General features: G+C 40.7%; 1 protein-coding gene across 5 annotated transcripts in view; it reads right to left on the bottom strand.

The window, feature by feature from the left end:
• efr3a (EFR3 homolog A (S. cerevisiae)) overlaps positions 1-16,700 on the bottom strand; it is a 254,822-nt gene that overhangs the window by 22,423 nt on the left and 215,699 nt on the right. The gene's annotated exons all lie outside the window — the stretch shown is intronic.

The following is a 16,700-nucleotide window of genomic DNA, read 5'->3' as shown; positions in this document are numbered from 1 at the left end:
TACAGTCTCAACAGTGAAGCATGGTGGTGGCAGCATCATGCTGTGGGGGTGTTTTTCAGCTGCAGGGACAGGACGACTGGTTGCAATCGAGGGAAAGATGAATGCGGCCAAGTACAGGGATATCCTGGACGAAAACCTTTTCCAGAGTGCTCTGGACCTCAGACTGGGCCGAAGGTTTACCTTCCAACAAGACAATGACCCTAAGCGCACCGCTAAAATAACGAAGGAGTGGCTTCACAACAACTCCGTGGCTGTTCTTGAATGGCCAAGCCAGAGCCCTGACTTAAACCCAATTGAGCATCTCTGGAGAGACCTGAAAATGGCTGTCCACCAACGTTTACCATCCAACCTGACAGAACTGGAGAGGATCTGCAAGGAGGAATGGCAGAGGATACCCAAATCCAGATGTGAAAAACTTGTTGCATCTTTCCCAAAACGACTCATGGCTGTATTAGATCAAAAGGGTGCTTCTACTAAATACTGAGCAAAGGGTCTGAATACTTATGACCATGTGATATTTCAGTTTTTCTTTAATCAATTTGCAAAAACTTCTACATTTCTGTTTTTTTTCTGTCAAGATGGGGTGCTGAGTGTACATTACTGAGAAATAAAATGAACTTTTTTGATTTTTGGAAAATGGCTGCAATGAAACAAAGAGTGAAAAATTTAAAGGGGTCTGAATACTTTCCGTACCCACTGTATAATTAAGTGTAGGCCTATATTAAAATATGGTAACATATAAAATAAAATTAAATACAGCTATTTAAATACATATATACAGACAAGTATAACTTACACCCTGAACATTCCACAGTGCATTTTTTGAATTTGCATGGGGGGAATGTAAACAGCAGCAACCAGATGATAGTATGAAAATTTCTGACATTTGGGAAACAGAGTCCATGTTGACTGTGTTTGTACACCATGCATCATCGACGTAAAACACAGAGTCCACGTCCTCTCATCTTGCCAGAGTCTTGCGCTGGCAGCTCAGAACATGGACCACCTGCCGATGTTGATGGGGCAAGTCTCTGTAACGATGTGGGCACAGCAATCTCTGAATTCCGTTGCTTGGTCAACATGAGTCCCATTTTGTCCAGACCGGCTATTTAGGAGCAGAATTAAGTCCAAGCTGGGCCAGCATGGCTCCTCTCCTGGCTCTCTTTCCTCTCTTCTGTGCGATCACCGCACCCGCCATGGTGCCTGGTCCGGTTGTTTGGGCCGGGTAGATCGTGGTCTGCTGCTCTTTAATCCAAAACACCATCTTGAACTTCCAATGACTGCACTTATGTCAGAGGGAACACTTGTTTTGGCAACAAAGCCAGAAAAAAACAGATAAAAAACAAAAGTGTAGCGAAGTTTGAAGGAGCTGCCAACTGCTGCTTGTACAAGTGCCATAGCAAGAGAAACCTAAGGTGACATCATCAAATTGCTTGTTTTGTCTCACCATCTGTCCAAATCCAAATATATACAAGATACAATAATATTAAACAGAGAAAAGTAGCACATAGTCACATTTGAGAAGCTGGAGCCAGCCAGTTGTTGGCATTTTTGATGGATAAATGACTTAAACCATAAATTAACAAAATTGTTAATAATGACCAAAACAATTTATGGACTAATCATTTGACCACATAATATGAATAGTAAACATTTTGGTAACTTAAAGTAGGATTGCAGTGGTATACAGGATTCATTGTGATGTTTTGTGTTATCCTACCATGAAAATCTCACACTGTTGCAGCCCTAAGTGCAAACTCAAGCTTGGTAACTCAAGACCCAATGAACCAACATGGCCACCTCCAATCCTGAATGCTGTGCTCCAGCAGGGGTTGTCCAAGCACCTATTGCATTTCCATAAAGTTGGGGAGATCAATTTTTTTTAAATGGTCAAAATCAAGACAACAGAGGCCACGGTATCCTGATTTTTAATGCCTTCTAAAGATGTAACCCAAACACACTGGATCCCTCATTTTCCATAATGCAACTTGAATAGTCAGGAATAGTCTGTCTGTTTAAATGCCAAATCTTTATCAAATAAAAAGGTTTTTGCCTGCTTAGAAAAGCCACTATTTAAACACATATTTACATTAATGAGGTGGACAGTGAAGGGTGAGTCTGAGCACAATATAGTAATCACAGGCAGCTGCTCTTTAAAAAATACATGATTTATTCACTTAAGCACAGATCAATCAACATCTTCAACCAATAAACCACTACCATCAACTGCTTTAAGCAAAACAGTGTATATAGCATGGGAGGATTGTAAATGTAAATGTTCCGTGCTTGTATAGCGCATTTCTAGTCTTCGACCACTCAAAGCGCTTTTATACTACCTCGCATCCACCATTCACACACTGAGCCTAAGTGCTCAAACAGAAACTAACATTCACACAAATTAATACACTGGAACAGCCACCAGGGGCAGTTCAAGGTTCAGTATCTTGCCCAAGGACACTTCAACACACAACCTGGAGCTGGGGATTGAACCGCCAACCTTCCCATTAACAGGCAACCAGCTCTACCTACTGAGCTACAGCCGAAAGTGGAAGAGCTTGAAAGATGCCACCTACATGGTCATATTTGCCATGAATGTGACCACATTGGTGGCTCGTCGCACAATATTCCAAAATGGCGGGCTCCCGTGTAGCTTAAGCAAGGGGTTAGGAACCAAAATGGAGGACACACTATACCAGTCCTCAGTGAGATGACGTGGAGCTTAGCTGGAGATTAGGCCACACGCTACCTGTGAGTTAAACATGTGTTTGTGTGTGCAAGCACGTAAGGTGTGTGTGTGTATAGGTTAGGACGAGAGAAAGAGAAAAAGGCACACAGAGCAAGGTATATAAGATCCCAGTTTCTCGCATTCAGCGGCTGTGGTCCTGGTCTCAGTAAAAGAGTAGTTATTGGCTCTGCACGCAGAACTAAAACAAGCAAAGATACATAAAATCTTAATTACCGTGGTAAAACACATTAACTGCCACTTCATCACAGGAACTGGCAGTAAACTTGCATTCAGCAGCCATGTTGCTGAACTTTGGTCTTGATAAAGTGCTATTTGCTTCATACACAGTGTCAGGAACAACAGGGTAAAAGCCCAGCAGCATGGGACTGAAACAGTTTTTTTTTCGTGCTAGGCATGAAAACAATAAACAAGACGGTCCGTTATTTCTCACAAAAATCACCAAATGAAGCTTAGGTTACAATAACACAGTTATAAATTTCTGTCCAGACACAAGCCTCTTAATTGAAATTGCTCTTGATAACAATGTATGCAGCAGTCGGTTTAGGTAATCTGGCCTTCTCAGCTTGGGTTCTGTTGATAGCCAGTACACCACGCTGCCGTGGGTTCAACAGCGCGCTGATCCTTCCCAGCAGCGGAGAAAACACAGGAGTCGACTTTTTGTGGAGAGAGCAAGGTTATCTCCTAATCCCTAAAGCAAATGGTGGAATCCGTATATTACTTCCACAGATCTGAGATTGTTGTTGATGTTGTGTATAATGGTCTCCTTTGGGATCCAAAAAGGTTCTAGAACTTCACCTTCACTTTGAAATAAAGTTAAGCGCTGAATATGGGTTACCTCCTGTAGGAGTCTGCATATCAATGGAAGGCGAGGAGAGACTGGGGCGTTCTCCTTTTATGGGTTGAGTGACACCACGGCCATGCCATAGGGGCTCCTGTGCTCCTGTGCTCCTGTGGGGGACTCACCAGGCCAGTAGGAATGCAGTATTTGGATTTGAATTACTCTCACTCTCAGGTGTCAGACCAGAGGGCAGATCCACTGTGGTCAGCTGTAATACATAAATAAAAACATCTAGTGATCCAGTGAAATTTTAGATTGATTTTAGATTGACATGATTGAAACTTTGAAACAAATTTTGGGTCAATTATTCAGCCTGGGATATAGCAGTGCTTTAATGTGAGAAAAAACATCTATTTTACTTACTGTGCCTATGGGGTTTATAGCCATGCAGATTGTTTTGGTAAATCTGAATAATCCAGCCTTTACAGTAACACTTTTCAGCTGAAGAAATGGTCCCTATGAAACATGACAGCATGTTCTTTGGATTATGCAGAGTAACAAGAGCACTGTCTCTGGGAAAAGATGTTGCTGTTGAATTGTTTAAATGTCACTCTTTTGTGTTGTGAGCCAAGACAGGATCAGGACAAAGCAGCATGAAATATCAAAATTTAAAAAATATTTACCACAAATAAATCTTGCATTTCAACTAAGCTGAGGTTCAGAATTCATTCTGATGAAGACAGTGTGGTATGGTAATAACACCAAGTAATTGGACACTGTGGTGAGATTATTTTCTCAACCGCCATTTCCAAGATCAAAATGAACTTTGAACCTCAGTTTTGTAATCCAACATGGACGAGATGGCTTTAAAATGCTCAGAAAAAAGAAAATTGTTCACACAATATATGCTGCATTGTCGTTGTTCTTAGTTGTCAAGACAGCAGCAATTCATATGGTATTACTGTGACTCAGCAGCACAGCAGTTACATCTGTCAGAAGTAGTTTGTATGCTGCAGCTCAGTTTAATTCAGTGCTAATCTGACTTTAGTAGATGCATTATAACAGCTGAAGTTTGAACTCTAGCAACAGCTGGTGCAAATTTAGCCGCTTTTCATCAAGAGGCTGTATTGACACATGGTAGAATTTGCGTGTGTGTGTGTGTGTCCATCAGCAGTAATTCAGGACCGTAGCAGTGTAAAAGAATTGAGTAAATTGCTGCTCTGTTGGCCTTGATCACATCAGTCATCCTCTCATCTAATCCTCATGAACTGACGTGAAGGCAGAATTCGTCCCCTTCGTTCTCCAGCTCTATGGCTTTCTGCATCCATCTCTTCATCTTCTAATTGTTTTTCCTTTCCCTCTCTATCTCTGCCACGTTCAATCACAGTCACTTTATCAAAGTGTCAGTTTCTCCCTTCTCCTCTCCACCCAGCATTAGCACCCATTCACTCACTATTTCACTTCTCCGGTGCAGGGTGTACAGTGAGATCATCCAAGGTTCTGCTGAACAGATTGCATGTGGCATTATCTTTCTGTTTAAGTCACCACACTTAACACTCACACATGCTCTGATTTTTTTTACCCCCAAACACTGTCCCCACTCTGAAGGTCAGAAACTGGTTTTCCTAAAAGGAGAACGCACAGTGGTCCACACATGTCAGTTCATTTCACTTCACACCAAGACTCCAATCAGTACTGTCAGTGTCAAAGCCAATAGACAACACAATCTCCAACCGACCATAAAGAAAACTGAGTGGAGATGAAATCTGCTTCTCCTCTCTTTACCTCTGGGCTGTTCAGGGTTTCACCATGCTCCCACTTGTATCGGTAAAATACTATCTGCTTAGTATCAGACCAATCAAATCAAAGCATCACATATGCTTCTGGTTGACTGCCTGTTACACCACTCTAGCATCTCAACTTTGACATACTTGACCTTATAAATTCACCCTGGAAAGCATTCCATTCAGAACGGACCAACAGTCTTACACAGTAGACTGGAGTATGACTATAGATATTGTAACACTTTATCCCATTTATTTATTTGTTTACCATTTACATTATTTTGCCAAGTTAGTGTTAGTTATGTATTACTTTGAATGAATTAAATAAATATTATTAAAATATTATTATTATTAAATATAATTTAAATAAAATGTTATCAGTATAGCCATATTTTGTTTGATCCAGCCCTCAAAGCAGTATGAACAACTCATTTTGTGTCCTTTTTTTTTGTTGGTGTGTTTCTATATGTTTTTATTGTTTTGTTTAGTTTGACCGGGTTTGGTTTGACTTGCTCAGGTTGATCTGTTAGTTTGGCTCCATCTCACTCTTCCTGTGTGACACACACAAACACATAAACAGTTGCAGGTGAAGTTCTGTCTAGCAATCAGGGTGTATGACACCTGCTGTGTTACAGCAGCATATAGTTACTGTGGTTTCTACACACCACTAGATCTCTGAGATGGAGCATATGTACACACACACATGCATGCATGCACACACATTCTGAGTAAAGGAAAGGGTCCTGATAGGAAAGTGCCTCAGTCAGATAGCAGAGCAACCTCTCATTTCATTCATTTAGTTTGTGTTTGTGTACTTGGACTTCAGCGACTCAGGCCATGTTTGTTTCACAGTGAAGAGGAAAACGGCCATCTCGTCTCTGCTACAAACTAACACAGTGTTAGCACTTCCAGAGAACAGAAGGATCACACTCACAAAAAAATACATTGAAATGCTTTTTTTAATCATAGTCAGCAGTCTGGCAGAGAGACATTGTTCCAGCGCCTGGCTTCCGTCAGCATTTACGCTACTTTTTTTGCACTGAGAATGCTTCTTTGTTCTTGCTGTCTACCTGTCCAACATTCCAAGTGCTAAGACAATCACAAGATGTTTCTTCGTTCAGCATTTATGCTGTCAAATGATTTCTTTCAGGGAGAGACAAACTTTCTGTCTTTGTTAGAGTTTACGTGGTATATCTATTTTCTATGACTGGTATTGTTCCCATTAACAAAGTGAGACAGCTATCCCTGACTCCAACCCTATGAAAGGGTTGATTAACAGGGCTCTTGATCAGTACCAGTCAGCCAGTCTCTACTTACTGACTCAGGTGGCTGTGTTGTTACTTTTATGGTAAATCACATTTATTTGTGCCTCACAGGGCCACATTAGACAGGAAACACTACACCTGTCAAAGTGAACAACATGTGGAAAAAATCCCTCCAAAAAAGCCTAAAGGGAGACCTTACCTTAAAATGGATTACATGAGACAATCCCACCCACCCTCCTTTTATCAGCACAGACTCCAGAGTTTTAGGGGAATCATTACAGCCACTCTGTGTAGAATTTGATTTTGAAGTCTTCACTTTAGCACTATTTGATAGAATCAAGACAGACACTGTGGTCAACAGTCATGCAATTCCTTGCTGATTGTGTAATTACTAATCCCACCTGAATCATTTTCAGAATCATACAATCAATTCCGAATCTTTTTGTATGCCTTTTTTATTCTGCATTTTTCCCTGCTTTGCTGCTTAACATTAACAGCAGTCGGTCTACTAGCGTTAGCAATTTGCGTGTATTTATCTATGCCAAAACAATACATTAAAGTAACATTGCTGTTCACCACAATTTTAACAATTTGGTCAAAGAACTTGTTCATTTACCGTATTGCAACAACGTACTAGTCAGCACGGGGTTGTCAGATGAGGATGAGGCAGGACAGGGAGACCAGCACAGCACGTTGAACATGGTACACTCCTTGTTGATTTGTAGGTTCAATTCAATTCAATTTTATTTATATAGCAAATCACAACAACAGTTATCTCATAGTGCTTTTCATAAAAGAGTGGGTCTAGACTGGACTCTGTGATATTATTTACAGAAACCCAACAATTCACACATGAGCAAGCACTAGGCGACAGAGGCAAGGAAAAACTTCCTTTTAAGAAGCAGAAACCTCGAGCAGAACCATGGCTCAGGGTGGGCGGCCATCTGCCTCCACCGGTTGGGGGTGAAGGGGAGAGAGAGAGAGAGGGGAGGGAGGCAGCCTACACAATATACACACAGAGGTACAGACAGTAAAGGTGATGTTGCTATAGACTAAATGAAAAATGGTACATATATATATAGTAGTGTTAATGATAATAATTATAATGTTAATGATAATAACAACAATCGGCCTAGTAACAATAATTGTAGCAGAGGGTGTCGAGCAGGAACACGGGGGCAGCAGGTGACCCGCAACCACAGATCCAGACTCCACAGCTCCAGAGCCAGAAACACCTGCAGGACGTGATAGGAGGAGAGAGGAGAGGGACGAGAAAGCACAAGACTACCAGAAAGGGGAGAAGTTGTGTTAGTAACATGCAATAATGGGACGAGGTTGCATACAGAGGGAGAGAAAGTAGAGGAGAGAGGAGCTCAGTGCATCATGGAAAATCCCCCGGCAGTCTAGGCCTATAGCAGCATAACTAAGGGATGGTTCAGGACTACCTGAGCCAGCCCTAACTATAAGCTTTATCAAAGAGGAAAGTCTTAAGCCTACTCTTAAATGTGGAGATGGTGTCTGCCTCCTGAACCTGGTTCCACAGGAGAGGAGCTTGATAGCTGAACGCTCTGGCTCCCATTCTACTTTTGGAGACTGTAGGAACCACAAGTAACCCTGCGTTCTGGGAGCGCAGTGCTCTGGTGGGGTAGTAAGGTACTATGAGCTCTTTAAGATAAGATGGTGCCTGACCATTAAGAGCTTTGTAGGTAAGAAGAATGATTTTAAATTATATTCTGGATTTTACTGGAAGGCAATGCAGAGAAGCTAAGACAGGAGAAATGTGATCTCTTTTCCTGGTTCCTGTCAGAACACGTGCTGCAGCATTCTGAATCAGCTGAAGAGTCTTAATGGACTTTTTCGAGCAGCCTGATAACAAAGAATTGCAGTAATCCAGCCTAGAAGTAACAAATGCACGGACTAGTTTTTCTGCATCATTTTCAGACAGAATATTCCTGATTTACGCATTATTACGATAGGTGAAAAAAGGCGGCCCTTGAAATTTGCTTAATGTGAGAGTGAAACGAGGTGTAGATGTACGTGTTTACCCATTTTCTTGTGTATCCTCCTGAAATAAGTGTTTCACAGGTGTTACACAGTGCCGACCCAGGCTTTTTCAATGTGAAAATGTTGAGCGCCGCTTACTGTGCTCCATGGCTGCAACAGAACAAGTGCCTGAAAGTATAGAGGCCACAACGGAAACCAAAACTTATGCATGTTAAATTTGGAACTGATGATTGGATTTGAAACCAAATTTTCCAAACTCCTATTTGGAACCTGTTCTTGATGCCCAACTCTACTTTTAAAGGTACCATGTGAAGTTTTTGACCACCAGTAACGTTGTGGAGCAATGTTTTTAAGTGGGTCCCTGTTTTGTTTGTTTGAACACATACACTTTCTTGCCATTGAATTCACACTATTCTTCCTGTCTTCAGGTGGCAGTAATGTGCCAAGAAAGGCAGGGAAGCAAGCTAGTTATTTATTTTTTATAATTAGCACATTTTTTATGAGGAAGGAAATGTGTTGACCTCAGTGTGTTTTGGGCGGGGAAAATCTGCCCTCAACAACAGCACCCCCACTGCACCGACAAACTGGCTCTATTTAAATGAATGAGGGCTGCATTTTTTTTTTTGTGAAGTTATATTAAAAATAATTAACATAACCACCCCTCACAGGCCATCAAAGTAGCATGGTCTGGGAGTTGACCTGGTCCAGATGGTTTCCCAACCAAATTAGGGCGATTAGTTGGTATGCAATGCAGCCGAGCACTGTTTCTCTTTTGATACGACTTTGATATTGAAGTCAAAAATTTGCAATTCTACACAGTGGTTCATAGTGGCAACAGTGATCCCAGCATTACTTGCATAAAAGCAGCACTAGTGTTACATAATGCAGCTGCCTTTCAATCTCTATTCTGTGTTTTCAGGTATTTACCAGTTCAGAGTTCCTGAGTCGTCCCAATCCGGCACTCCAGTTGGGAGAATTAAAGCCACTGACAGAGACATTGGGAAGAATGCTGAGATGTATTTCACCATTGTCAGTGGAGATGGCTTAGACATCTTTGACATCTCCACTGACAAAGACACCCAGGAGGGAGTCATCACCGTCAGCAAGGTGAGAGTGGGGAGGACTAAACTGTGGGCTCAGAGTGCTAATCACATTCATAAAATATTTGTGAAGTCCTAAAGCCAGGCTTGGCTTTAGGGCAAGAATAATTAAGAGGAAGCACAATAAAAACATCTTCTAAAAAGGGTTAAATATGCATTATATAAGGAATAATGTAATATAAAATCAAGTAAATAAATAGCAGTATTTAAATTCCACTAGTTGTACAATGAATGACAGAATAAAATGCAGAAGTCAAACTGCATCTATTGTAAATAATGTGAAATCTGTTGTTTTTCTAATGCCCGTGTTCCAGTTTGAATTATCTTGATATTTTTCTCACGGCTTTGGTTAAATCAAATTAATTCTAAAGCGGTGATTCAGCAGATCCCACACTTTCGACTCATAAGGACCCTACCCACGTAGTCTGTTTTACACGTACTGTTAAATATGCAAAGCCTGGCATGCTTGACAGATGAAAGAAACCAAATTAAAATGATTCATCTTTACCTTCACAACCCCCAGCCCTAGCCTTTGCAGCAGGCACTAATACACAGGCCTGGAACTTTTTATGCTGCTGGATTTTACAAATGAATCACAGCGTCCTCACAGATTGTATGTTTACTGATGCACAATCACAATTGATATTTAGAAATTCTTTTGTTCCTCTTGCTGACACAACCTAAGAAAGTCTGCAAGCTTCAACAAAGAAGTAATGATATTCTGTCAGCAGGATAGGAGATGAGGACAATACCCAGGATTCCTTCAAGGAGGCAAAGGCAGCGCATGTAGAGCTGTTCAAGTAAATCTGAAGCTTTGTTCTTGGGTGAAAAAACAACCATGCATAGTTGTCACAGCTGATGCACTTTAAAAAAAACTATTATCATCTGTCATCAGATTGAATCTGTCTGCTTTACATCACATTTTATTAATGTTAGATTTTCCTCTGTAACACCAGATGCTGTTTTTTTCATTCTTGTCATTCGGACTGTCATTACACAAGAAAAGAGATGTGTTCTTAAATTCCATAAATCATGTCTTTGATGCTTCTCACTTATCAAGTTAAATTATATGTTAATTCAAATCACTTCCTTGCTAGATTACATGTAGTGTTCTGTATGCAGGGTGTCCGCGGGGTCTTAAAAACTCTTAAAAGGTAATAAATCAATTTTGCGAAAATTAAGGCCATTAAAAAGTCTTAATCGCCATTTAACAAGGTATTCAATTTTGAAGATATTTTTTTCAATGTGAAAATCCTGTTTGTCCAAAAGTTTGTTTGCTAAAAGTGTAGGTGAACGTATTTATTTATAATGCATAGCCAAAAACACTAGACAGGCAGTGAGTAGCGACTGTGATTCATTTCTGTAACGTTAGGCGCAGGGATCTACCGAGCGCCTATTTCACTCTTAAATGCTTAAAAATAATAGATCCGTGCGAACCGGAAAATGATTCCAGAGTAAAACCGACCGTAATTTCCCACCCCGCTGGATTTATTGTTAATTGTTCAAAACATAGTCGGAGTGGCGATCAGGAGTAACGGGATTAACCCGGTTGGCCGGTCGCTCTGTGGCTACTTGAACAGCCCCGTTCTTGGAAAACAAGAGCAGGATGTGCTGCCAGCAGCGGAATCGGTAAAACAGAAGACAACAGGGAAAATTCAAGGAGCGTGTGGGTTTGGCGAACGTTAGATGGCTATTTAGCAAAATTTCTGCCTTTTATTGAAACGCATTCAGCTTTTCATTAAGCCGATGCTCTCGTCAGTGTCACTTTTTGTGCACAGATCAATCACAGCCTGGATGGAGCGGGATTTTTTAAAAAGTTTGATGTGCTGCAACAAACTTTATAAATGTTGAACTCAATGTTCTGCATAAATGGTTATGATTACTGACGAGTTAGTAGCCTGCCCACCATCAAGGTTGGAGACTTAGCCTAGAGCATTTTTCTTGCACAAAGTTAATGAATAAAAAACAACCCCAAACTGAAACAGTTGTAATTTGAACTAATATTATACTAGTGGAAGTTATATACTATTATATGAAATTATATTGAATATAGTAACATAATGAATATATTAATATCAAGCTTACAGTTTACTATTACATTAACAATATGCTTTTAATGTTATATTATTATACTAATACAGTCATTTAGACTAGTTCCTCCTCCAGGTTGTAAGTTACCTGTGCTGCAGCGCCTACACTACTTACGTTATTCATCTCTCAGTTTATTCTCTTCATCTTTGTTCCCTCCTGGCCTATTTGAATTTTGTTGTATTGATCAAGTGGTCGATGAAAGTTATCACATGTATCATTGCAGGCAAGCTCACATTATCTAGCTTAAAACAACTAAAACACAAAATCACACTGTGTTTCACATGATTTGCTGTAATGTTGTGTACATAAACGTCATAGCTTATGTAAGACACTTGCTTTTCGCAGGAAATCTGACCAGTCCTTCATGTAGAAAACAGTTGGCGCATCCATGCTGTTTTAGGCATGTGAGAAAGTTTTTTTTTTAGGTGGCGTTACAACCTGATGACATATAGGCAATGAATATGTTATAAATATATTTAAATTCCTTTTAAAAACTCAAAAATGGCCCTTTTTAAAGGTGTGTGACTGATTTAATTGGTTACAGTTCAAAGTGGCGCGGCAGTCTTAAAATATGTTGAAAACGTCTTAAAAAGGTATTGAATTTTACTTCAGGATCCCTGTATATACCCTGGTATGATATCATGCATGGTGTAACTATGACTGTGTGCTGTATAAAACTCTGTTTGGGTTTGTGGTTGGGCTCATCGGCACAGTCTTTGTCTTTTTCCTTTAATATATATGCCCCTTGCTTCTATGAAATGTAAAATTATATGTTAACAATTCAATCTGGATTTTAGGCCAGTCTAATTCCTTATTTAACTTGTTTTATAATATACTACATAAATTCTTTCTCAGTAATTACAGCTGTGCAAAAAAATTATGCAGTAATATATTGCAGTACTTTTTTCCACAATACTATATCTATTTTCCAGCCTATCATATGTATAACATAAAAAATAGCACTTTGGCTGTTAGCTCAGTGCTAACAAATAATGGGAATCGCCATTAACATGCTAACAGACATTAGAATCTCGATTGCGATAACATAATATTAACTTAACTGCTTCACATGCTTAACATTCAGAACGACATAGTGTGCAAATACTTACAGGCATATTTTTTTGTGCTCTGTGTGAAATAAAAAAAATGCTAACTTCACTGGCTTGATCTGCTACTCTGCTGCTTCAGCATGCCACACTGATTAGCTATAGCAACCAAAGCAAAGGGTCAATACTCACACAATTTCCAGTGGCCTAAAAACCGCTACCACTAGATGGAGACATTGCATGCCAAGAAAGGGCAGCACAACACTGTGTCACTGAACAGTTATCAATATAATGTGATGTACAAATTAGACAAGTTGTATTTTCAGTTCTATTTAAAAAAGTTCTGTAAATTGTGTAGAGTATTGTATTACAATGTATGACAATATATATCACATACAATATATCGTGATTCAGATGTATTGTGACCATTGTATGTAATACGTATCATATCACGTAACGTATCACTGTACATATCATAAACCAGTGCCTAAACGGCTGTTCGTCAAGCATAAAAGGTATCAAAAATTTGTATTGGCTGGCTAAATATATAGATCACCAATATTTAAAGCTGCTTTGATCAATAATTTAATCTTACCTTAGCCTTTAGGGTCTTTCAGCTCATTGTTTTAGTTTCTGTCCCACAAGCTCTGATCAACCTTATTCCAGCAGCTGGAAATTAGATTGAAGGCAGCTATCTCTCTAATAAAGACAGGAATCACTGTGTGTTTGTCTGTTTATATTTTGATTATGTCAGTAACCGTTCATCCAATCGACTTCAAACGTGGTGGGAGGGAGTGCAGTGTCGCATTTGGTTCAATTTGAACACGCAACACATTCAGAATTAGTAAATACAGTTGAGAACAGCGCTGAGAGAAGCTCTGCAGCAGGTATGGCATATGAGCTGCTCGCACTTTTATTTTGTAGGCACAATCACTTAAGAGGAAGTGATTATGTGATTAACTGGTGTTGACCTGACTGATCTATTTCAGCACCATCCGCTATCAGAGTATTTATTTATTTATATATTAATTTGGCCCGCGGCAGGGTGCTGGCCATTTTGGGAGCAATTTGGGGTTCAGTGTCTTGCCCAAGGACACTTTGACATGTGCAGCTTTGGGTCGAACGGCCAAACCTGTGATGAATGGACGACCTAATGCCACAGAGAGGCTAATAGGATGCATCCTGAGCCACAGCAGCCAGACAAAGTTAGCCACTCACTGGCAGACATTTAGCTGCTGAAAAGCCAACATTTACTGGCCAGCACACACTCTTTTTGCTAACCTGCCTAATAAATATTTGTATGACTTATTTGTGTATTCATAAATATTCTTGTCTTGTACATATGTGATCTTATCAGCCTCTAGAACTTCAGTCTGTCTGTGCTATATGTACGATAATTGGTGGCTACCCCTGTGTCATGTTTTTTTTCTCTTTGCCTCTGCAGCCTTTGGATTATGAGAGGAAGCCATCTTACACAGTAGAAATCCAGGTCCAAAACACCCAGGTGGATCCTCGCTTCATGTCTGCAGGCTCCAAAGACATGGCCACGGTCCGGATTGGGGTGGAGGACGTGGATGAGCCGCCGCTGTTCGACAAAGCCAGTTATCTGATGGAGGTGAAGGAAGATGCTGCAGTAGGCGTAGTCGTGGGCTCAGTCAGCGCTATGGACCCTGATGGAGCTCGCAGCATGGTCAAGTAAGGCCAAACTTTTTCAAATTTGTATCAATTTATGATTTTAAAAATATGTTATCAACTAATAAGGCACTTTGCTCATATGGAATATATGACTAAATTTTTTTTTTCTTTTATTCAACTGAAAATCACAAAATGCAAGGATGTACAAGTTTCAATTCAAAAGTTGGCCAATGGAAAATGAAACCAAGTAATGCCTTTCATGTCTCATAGCCAAATCACAATACGCTATCATGGGCGGTCCAGTGGATAGCGCTGTGGCCTCACAGCAAAAGATTGTGGGTTCAAACCCTAGTTGTCCCGGCCTTTCTGTGTGGAGTTTGCGTGTTGTTTCCTTTGGGTGCTTCCCACCATAAAAAACATTCAATCTCACGCTCCATCATGCTGATACCATGAGACACATTTTGACCTCAATGAGAAATATCGTCACGTTTTAATATCGCAAGATCTCGTCGCACAAGATCTCGTCACACCCATGAGCAAAGTAGCCAGATGGGGTATGGTGCGTGTTTATTTTAATTACATTTATTTTCCAATCCATGTGGCACCAACTTTACAGTTGAAATTTTCGCCAATGTCATACTGAAATCAGGCTTTAGAGAAATCTGGACAAATAAGGTGAATTCAGGGAGTGAACTTTATGGAGTTCAGACACTTTGTGACAGCCGACGGTATAAGTTACTCACAAGTCTACAACCACACAACATCATTGTTCCACATCTCACCATCAGGACTAAACGTTGAACTGTTACCGGTGTTCTGACGATCTAACGTTATGCTGCCTTGCCGAAAAATGCTACTACAGCGCAAATTGATAGACTCGACTCTACTTGGCCCTGCTCCATTTTCTATTGCAGATAGTACCCAGAGATAGTACGTAGCTTGTCGTCATAGCGACGCCACACACAACTGCCTTGACGTAAAGTTCAATGCGACACACACACCAGCGATCCACACAGCTTTCTCTTTTTTAAGATTAAAACGTTTCAACCTTGCTCAGAATGTAAAGACAGATAAGCGGTATGAAAACCTTCCAGCTGTGTTTTCCTCTGCCGTTGTTGTTGCAGCGGTCTGTGTGACGGCGGGAGCAAAGGGCTCTGTGAGCGGGCGGCTGGCCGGCCTCACACGCTCCTCCCGCGGGTTGGTGTAGGCTTCCCCCGCAGCCACTGGCGGAGCTCCTCAGCTTCGACAATATTCAAGCACATTTTGTTCCGCCATCACTTCTCGTAAAACTGTCAATATTGGAAATCTACACAGCTGATTTCTCACCTCAAAACTTCTCAGAAGTGGATTTAGTGATGAAATTCCATACGAAAACTGTAAAATATAAAACTTTATGTTGCTGGCCTCTGTCTGGTGCAGCAATGATGATGCAGTGAATAGTGAATATTCTCTCTGACCAATCAGCAGTCTGTCACGTTACATTTTAGTATCCCTCAGCTCGCTTGGAACCTCAACTGAGGTGAGGTGATACAAAAAAAAGTACCTGGAAGCAGGTACAGGTGCAACATTTCTACAATGGAAAACCAAACAAAGGCGAGTCGAGCCAAAGGCCTCTGCTCAGACTAGCTTGGTTTGAGGGCATGCCTGACCCCGCTAGCCGCTTGACGCGTTTTCATTATGATGTTACAAGTGAAGGAAGTGAAGGGCTGGACTACAAACGAGCTGTTTTCAAGCAGTTCAGAACAGAGCTTTCTGTGGGAGATGGGAACTCCCTTTGGGCTGGACTTTGGGCTTTTTCACTTTGCAAACCTGTTACATGCACAAAAAAGAGAAATAACTCAATAAAGGAGAGGGAAAAAGCCAAAAAGCATAATACCACCTCTTTCAAGTTTACAACAGCAAAGTCAATGATATCACAATACTGACTGAGGTTTAGAAAGAATCCTCTTCCTCCTCCTCCTCCTCCTCTACTGCTGTTAACTGCCTTTAGAGAGAAGAGGCTGCTTTGTCTGAGCCAGCAGCTGAGAGTTTAACACAGTGTGCCACATTTTAAGACTACAGACCAGTCTATTCTCCTGACATATGTTGGGTCGGAAATAAGGACCGGCCGGGCCAGGAAAAGACCTGGTCCCTACCCTAACCAACGTAATAAACTCAATAAAATTACTCTATTAGATTTCTTCTTTAGTCAAAAGACGGCGTAGTCAAAAACTTCACTGGAGACGGTCAAGAGTCGGTGCAAAAGAGTTTA

This window comes from Micropterus dolomieu, linkage group LG06, assembly GCF_021292245.1.
Source record: "Micropterus dolomieu isolate WLL.071019.BEF.003 ecotype Adirondacks linkage group LG06, ASM2129224v1, whole genome shotgun sequence".
Taxonomy (NCBI): Eukaryota; Metazoa; Chordata; class Actinopteri; order Centrarchiformes; family Centrarchidae; genus Micropterus; species Micropterus dolomieu.
This window is presented reverse-complemented; position numbering and strand designations above follow the sequence as displayed.